This window comes from Gopherus evgoodei, unplaced genomic scaffold, assembly GCF_007399415.2.
Source record: "Gopherus evgoodei ecotype Sinaloan lineage unplaced genomic scaffold, rGopEvg1_v1.p scaffold_79_arrow_ctg1, whole genome shotgun sequence".
Lineage (NCBI taxonomy): Eukaryota > Metazoa > Chordata > Testudines > Testudinidae > Gopherus > Gopherus evgoodei.
In genome coordinates this window covers 183754-190625 of record NW_022060100.1, presented here as the reverse complement: position 1 = coordinate 190625, position 6872 = coordinate 183754, and the positions used below count along the sequence as shown (strand labels likewise).

Below are 6872 nucleotides of genomic sequence, written 5' to 3'. Positions count from 1 at the left end.
CGGGCCCAGGGGAAAAGATTACACGTTGGGGGAGGGTCAGGATGGCCCCGGGGACCTCCCTTCCCTGGGCTGGAGAGAGCGGAAGCGCCCCCGACGGAGGCTGGGAGATGTAGTTCCTGAGTCTCACTGGACCGGAAGTGACGTTAGGTGAGAGCACAAGCAAAGCTGGGGCCGTTGGAGCCTCTCCCGGGGCCGGAGAAGGGTTTGTGCTGTTGGGCTCTGGGCATGCGCAGATCGGGCGGGAGGAGAGTCCCGCATGCGCAGAGGCCGCGTCACCCGCTGCTGGTGCCTGGGGCCGGGCCGGGCGGAGCAGGAGGGTTTGTGCCGGTGAGACCCGTTAACCCCCCCGCGCCCGGCCCAGGCCCTGCCCCGCTGGAGCCGCCCTGGGGCCGCCCAGGGCTCTGCCCGCCCCGCTGCGGAGCTGCAGCTTCCAGGTCCCGCAACGAGCCCCGGGGGGGACCGGGCCGGGCGGTGACTCTGCCCCAGTGTCCGGGGGGGCGGGACCCCGGCATCTCGCAGCTCAGGGATCTGCTCCTGGGGGGGGGGCAGCGCCCGCTGGGGGCTCGGAGCTGCTGTCCCCGCAGGAGCCCAGCGCCCCCCGGGCCCGGCCAGGCTCTGCCCTGGGGCCCCGCGGGGGGTTGCGGGGGGAGGGGTCCGGCCCCACTGGGGTCCCGCGGGGGGCCGGGCGGGGGCTGGGGGGTGAGACTGGGCTGGGGGGCTGGGAAAGGGGCGGGTGGGAAATGTCTGTGCAGCCCGGACATGGCCCGGGGGGGAAGCAGGTGACCCCCGAGGAGCGGGGAGAGAAAGGGGGGGCTGAGATCCCCTCGGGTTACCGCTGCTCCCTCCCGTGGGGACCCCCCCTCCACTCCCAACCTGCCCCCTTTCTACCTAGACAGCAACGAGCAGCACCCAAGGTGACCCCCCCCTTCCCTCAAACCCTGAGAAGTTCCCTGTTCCCCTCCCCCCATTGTGCCCCATTTTCTCTCCCCTTTGCCAATGGCCAGTTCAGATCTCAGGTTTGGGGTGTTTCCCCCCATTTTCACCTGCAGTGATTTGTCCTTGTGTAGGTGGGAAATGGTTCCCCCGAGTGATTTCTGAACTGGGCAGAGGGTTAATGGGCAGAGGCTGGGGGGGCCCTGAGACAGGGACACGGCTGGGCTGGGGGGGGCCCTCTCTGCTGGCAACAAGGCGTGGGAAGGTCCAGGAAGGGGAGGGAGGAGCAAATGTCCCACATAGAGACGGCCTAGCCCCAGGTTTCCTAGACCAGCTACTCCTTCCCCCTCACATCACCTGCTTGTCACATTCCCAGACCCCATTGCCAGCTGCTGCCCACAGCCAGCAATGTTCTGACTCCAGCCCCTGCTCCTTTCCCCTGTGAAAAGACATCACCCAGGGCTCCCTCCTGGCCCTGTGAGTGTGAGGCAAGAAGAATCCGTCCCATTCTGTTGTTGATTCAATGTCCCTGTATAATCCCCTCCAGTTTCCCCTCTTTTCTCTTGAACTGTTGAATGGTGACATAAAATCTCCCCACATGTTGATGCTTGTCCCTTATATTGGCAAATATTTAGTTTATGTCCCATTTTCTGAAATACTGATATCAAATTCTTGAAAATCTTTCCACTTTTCTATCCAGGTGTCTAACTGAGATCAGGGCTCTTATCGGACTGAGATCTGGACCCTGTTCTGCCAGGCGCTGAAGAGACCCCAGGTGAGATCAGACCACACTGTTGTGCCAGGTAAAACTGAGACCTACACCAAGATCCCGGCCCTTCTTGTGCCAGGCAGCGCACGAATGTGACCCAAACTGCTGCATCCATTGTGCTGGGCACTTCAGCGACCTCGACTGAGATCTGTGTCCCCGTTGGGCCTGACATTGCACTGTACTGTGCACTGCACAGACCCTGACAGAGATCCTGCCCTCACATTTTCCCAGTTGATGCAGAGGCCCTAAACAAAATCAGGGATCCTGTAATGCTGGGAGCTGCAGAGTCCCCAGCTGAGATCAGGCTTCCTGTTGTGCAGGGCTCTGCACAGACACTGACCAAGATCAGGGTCCCCATTGTGACAGGTGCAGAAAAGACACCCAGGGTATCTCTACCCTGCTGTTAAAACCCCCCCACTGGCCCATGCCAGCTGACTCAGGCTCACCAGGCTCAGGCAAAGGGGCTGTTTAATTGCAGTATAGATGTCTGGGCTTGGGCTGGAGCCAGGCTGTAGGGTCCAGATCTCAGTCCGATAAGAGCCCTGTAGGACCCAGCCATCGAGGTGGGAGAGTGCCAGACGTTGGGCTCCAGCCCAAGCCGGAACATGGACACCACAATTAAACAGCCCCATAGCCTGAGCCGTGTGAGCCTAGGTCAGCAGGCATGGGCCAGCCGCCGGTGTCTGACTGCAGTGTCGGCATGCCCACAGGGACAGGCCTTACCACAAAAAGCTGAAAGGCTAAATAGGCCAATGGTGGGAGGTGACTCTCCATTTTACAGGTGAGGAAACTGAAGCTCAGAGAGCTGAAGTAATTTGCTCAAGTTTGCATGGAGAATCTGGGGCAAAACCGGGAACTGAACCCAGATTGTTTCAGTTTTTGCCTCTCCCCTTATCCATAAACCCAGCGTGTATGTGTACAGCGTTGGTCTGGCCTGTGTTTGCCTTGCATTGGCTTCCAGGGGAGACTGTGGAATTTCCTTGACTGGAGGTTTTTAAGCCCAGGTTAGGGATACACCAGTCTGGGAATGTCTAGGGATACTTGGTTCTGCCTCAGCCCAGGAGGCTGGAGTAGACGCCCTCTCAAGATCCCTTCCAAGTCTACACTGAAATAATTATCTTTTGTGCTGTGCTCTGTTGTACACTGAGCTGTTTTGTGTGGTGCCTTTTGGAACTATGATGCACCACGTTGTGTTGCATAGTTTTATGATGTGTTGTTTTGCCTTAGCTTGTTTGGTGTCTGTGTTATGCTGGTTTGAGTTGAGCTATTTTGCATTGTGTACTTTTGTCCTAAGGTGTGTTAGTTTGCATTGTGTTGCTTTCTTCTCCTTAGTATTGTGTCATTTTGTGCTGTGCAATGTAGTTTTTGTTTTGTTGTTTTTTGAATGGCCTGACATCAGGTTGATGTGCGGTTTTTCTCTGTATTTTGTTTTATACGTATATATCACATAGCATCCTTGAAATGTAGGGCTAGATAGGACCTCAAGATGTCATCAAGTCCAGCTGTCTCTCCCGAGGCAGGACCAAGTACATGTTGATTATCTCTGACAGAGGTTTGTCCTACCTGTTCTTAAAAACTTCCAGGAAAAAAAACTCCACAGCCCCCCTTGTAAGAATATTCCAGAGCTGAAGTACCTCAGCTCTGGTGACACCCACACAGATTTTAGTGGTGAGCAGCTGTGGAGAGACAGGAGACCCCAGTGAGTGGGCATCTGGGTAAAGAGACTAAAGTTGGGAGGAGAAACATTGATGTGTGCAAGATCTGTGACAGAGCTAGAACTAGATCCCAGTTCTAGTGCCACCGTACTGCTGTTTTGGGCACTGAAGGTCTCTTCCACACTGGTGTTTTAGGCACTGGTGCAAACCTTAGTACAGACAGAATTTACAGTAATGCACTCTGGCACTGGTGCACCATGTCCCTATTTGAAGGTTTGAAGTGGTGGGGTGGGAGGGGCAGTGACCTCACAGAGGCCTGGGGCTGGCTGACCAGTGCAGCTGCTAAGGGAGGGGCAGCAGTGAGTGCTGGAGGTATGAACCAGGAGCACAGCCCAACAGGATGGACACTGACTTCTCCTGACCCGTGACACACATACCCAGCTGTGTGCAGGGACCGCAGCTGAGCTGCCCTGCCAAGACAGCCTGTGCATCCATGGACAAACCACCTCTTCCTCCAGCCTAGTACAATGGGGTCTGAGGACCTTTCCAAGCTGCCGGTGACGTGGCTCTGGCGTTAACGGGATATGTTCCTGGCTCTGTCCCTGACCTGCTTTGTGACCTTGAGGAAGTCACAGCCCCTCTCTGTTTTCCTCCTACCCATTGTCTCCTTGGATTGTGATTTCTTTGGGGCAAGGACTGTCCCTCTCTGTCTGTGCAGTGCCCAGCAGAATGAGGGTGCTGATCTCAGTCAGTTTCTCTGCCATGTGCTGCACGATGGGGCCTTGATCTCCATCAGTGTTTGTGCAGCAGAAAGCACAGTTTATAGACTCAGAGAGATTAAGGGCAGAAGGTAGAGGTGTATTTCAGATGAGGTCTCATCGGTGCCTTTTATAACAGTACTAACCCTCTCATGTGTCTGCTGGAAAAACCTCACCTGATGTATCCTAGGACTGCATTAACCTATTTCACGGCTGCATCACATTGGCAGCTCATAATTATCCTGTGATCAACCAATACACCCAGGTCTTTCTCCTCCTCTGTCACTTCCAATTGATAAATCCCAAGCTTCTTGCAAAGTTATGCACTTGGAGACTAACAACTAGAATTTGTGCACTAGTAATTTTCATCCCATTTCTATTACTCCAGCTTTCAAGGCCATGCAGATTTTCTTGTATGATTTTCCTGTCCTCCTCCCTATTGGCAATCCCTCCCGGCTTTGTGTCCCACTCTCACTTCTTGTGCCAAGATCACTAATAAAAGTGTTGAGTAAGATTGGTCCCAAGACTGATCTGAGAAACTCCACTAGTAACTCCCTCCAGCCTGACACCTCACCGTTCAATATGACCCCATTCTAGACTCCCTTTAACCAATTCTTTATTGACGTTTCGGTTTTCATATTAATCCCCATCTTCTTCAATTTAACGAATAGTTTCCCATGTGGAACTGTATCAAAAACCTCACTGACATCCAGATCCGGTTTCTGTGGCATGATCTACCTTTTGTAACACCATGTTTTGTTTATTTATAGTGCTGAAGGCTGGGAGGAAGTGTTAGCAATAGGCTGAGAATGACCATGTGGAGGTAGGGAGGGGGATGGCAGACAGAGAGGAGGTGGGGAGGGGATGCAGCATTGGAGGTGTATCTGGGAATGTGTTTTGTAGGAGTCCATGTCTCTGCTCCTTGTGGCTGTGGTGCCTTCCGTACCAAAGCAGCACGTCAGCAGAGCAGATGCACACACCGTATTTCTGCCTGGAACACGCAGCGTTCACTGCCAGACGGGCTGAGCGATTTTTCAAGGACCCAGCTTGATATGCCTGGCTGGGGTGGGTTCAATTGGACGGAGGTCTGGGGCTTTGATAGTTTGCGGTGTTCCTTTTTGCATAGTCGGTTCTTTCCCTTTATTGTTTTACCCCCACCCATGCCAGATACTGCTCTCTTCTTAACTTGCTTCAGTTATTTCACTTCCAGTTTTTAGATGGGATCAAAGAATTGCAAAGCTGAATGAAAGATAAGACAAACAGAATCATTTGAATATTGGCCCATAGCTGGTAGAACAGTACCTAGTGAAGGTTGGCTGTAATGACCGGGTTCCCTATAGCATTTTCTGGTGTGGCGGATAAAGCAACGTCAGAGTCAAATGCGCGTTTTAGGGCAAAAGGCCTAAATGCATGAGAAATGAGCTGACACTTAATTTCCTTTTCTTAATGCCTAAAATTTTGACACTCGCTCACACCAATTTTTTTTTAAAGCGATGCACAGCACACAGTCAAGTTAATGAATGAAAGCACATCCATTATTGACTGCTTTGTGTTGCATGAGCATCTGATTAAGCACCTAATTAAAACTGTACCAATGTAAGTGAAAACACATCAACCCAACTTCGTTCCAGAGTATTCAGATGTTTCTGAATTAAATACATAGCAGAAAGGTTAATGGAGAAAGTACACTGAAATGCCTTTACCCAGTCCTGTTGACTTTTTCTCCCAACCCTCGTATGAGTTCTGGCCTCTTGGTCAACTGAGCTCCCAGTCACACTTCAGCTGTGCCCTCTCCCAGCCTAACCCATTTCTACAGCGATTCTTCATCCCCCTTGTCAAGGCAGGGGGTTGGCGCTGCAGCCCCTAAGGTACCTGCTTTAATCACTGTCTCTCATATGGGGGCTATTTAGATTTCAGGGAACAATTTCTCAGAATTACTGACTCTGGGAGGTGGGAGAGAGGAGAGGCTGAGAGGGCTTTTGCTCTTACGGCCACGTTCAACTCTGGTAGCCTCCATGTTACCTCAACCTCCACCCTCCCCCATATGTCTCTGCTCATGGGTCAGAGTGTCATCTTCTGATCATAATGCCACTCGCCTCAGCAGAGCTCCCAGACATGAGCTATATCAAGAGGGGTTTTGGGTACCGAGAGTGAAATACATCACAGGGAGGGTGTAATTATCATGAAATGAAACATTCCAGTCTAGGAAGTGAAAGAATTCAAGTACTTCATTACTTAAAATTATGCTTGAAAGGATTAAATTTTTATGAATAAATTGCAGTAAATGTTGATTGTTGTCTGACGACCCCCATAACTTCCCACAGCTCTGAACGTTGAAATTGTAAACATTTGAAAAAAGGGCTTAAAAATAAATATCGCTATCTGTTGAAATTAAAAGAAAGAAATAAACAAAATGAATTTTGTCAAACCCAGTTAATAGCAATTACAATATGTTAGGGGACGGAAATTCACAGCTAAGGCACCAACCTAAATTGTGCCATGTAGTGACACCAGGCAATTGCCGTAGGGCTACGATTTAGGCATTTTAGTGTATATAGTTCCAGATTACAAATCGGTGTAATCTAAAGACACATGAGATCTTTTCCTCATTATATCACCGTCACTGGGTTGTTTCTCTTATTGATAATTCCCAGAAGTGAACAGGTTAATAACATTTTGTCAGTTATGAAGTGGCCATTTCAGATTTCTGGGGAATGTCTTTTATTTTGCACTAGGAGCCAGGTCCTTGGAGAGATG

The 6872-nt window shown here is 51.2% G+C and overlaps 1 protein-coding gene across 1 annotated transcript in view; it reads left to right on the top strand.

Moving 5' to 3' along the window:
* The first annotated feature begins 212 nt into the window (after positions 1-212).
* Positions 213-6872, top strand: part of LOC115643949 (zinc finger protein 879-like) — a 70043-nt gene continuing 63383 nt past the window's right edge. Inside the window, exons 1-2 of the mRNA XM_030547971.1 lie at positions 213-327; positions 1634-1708. The gene's annotated coding sequence lies outside the window, so the exon portion shown is untranslated. The remainder of the gene's footprint in view (positions 328-1633; positions 1709-6872) is intronic.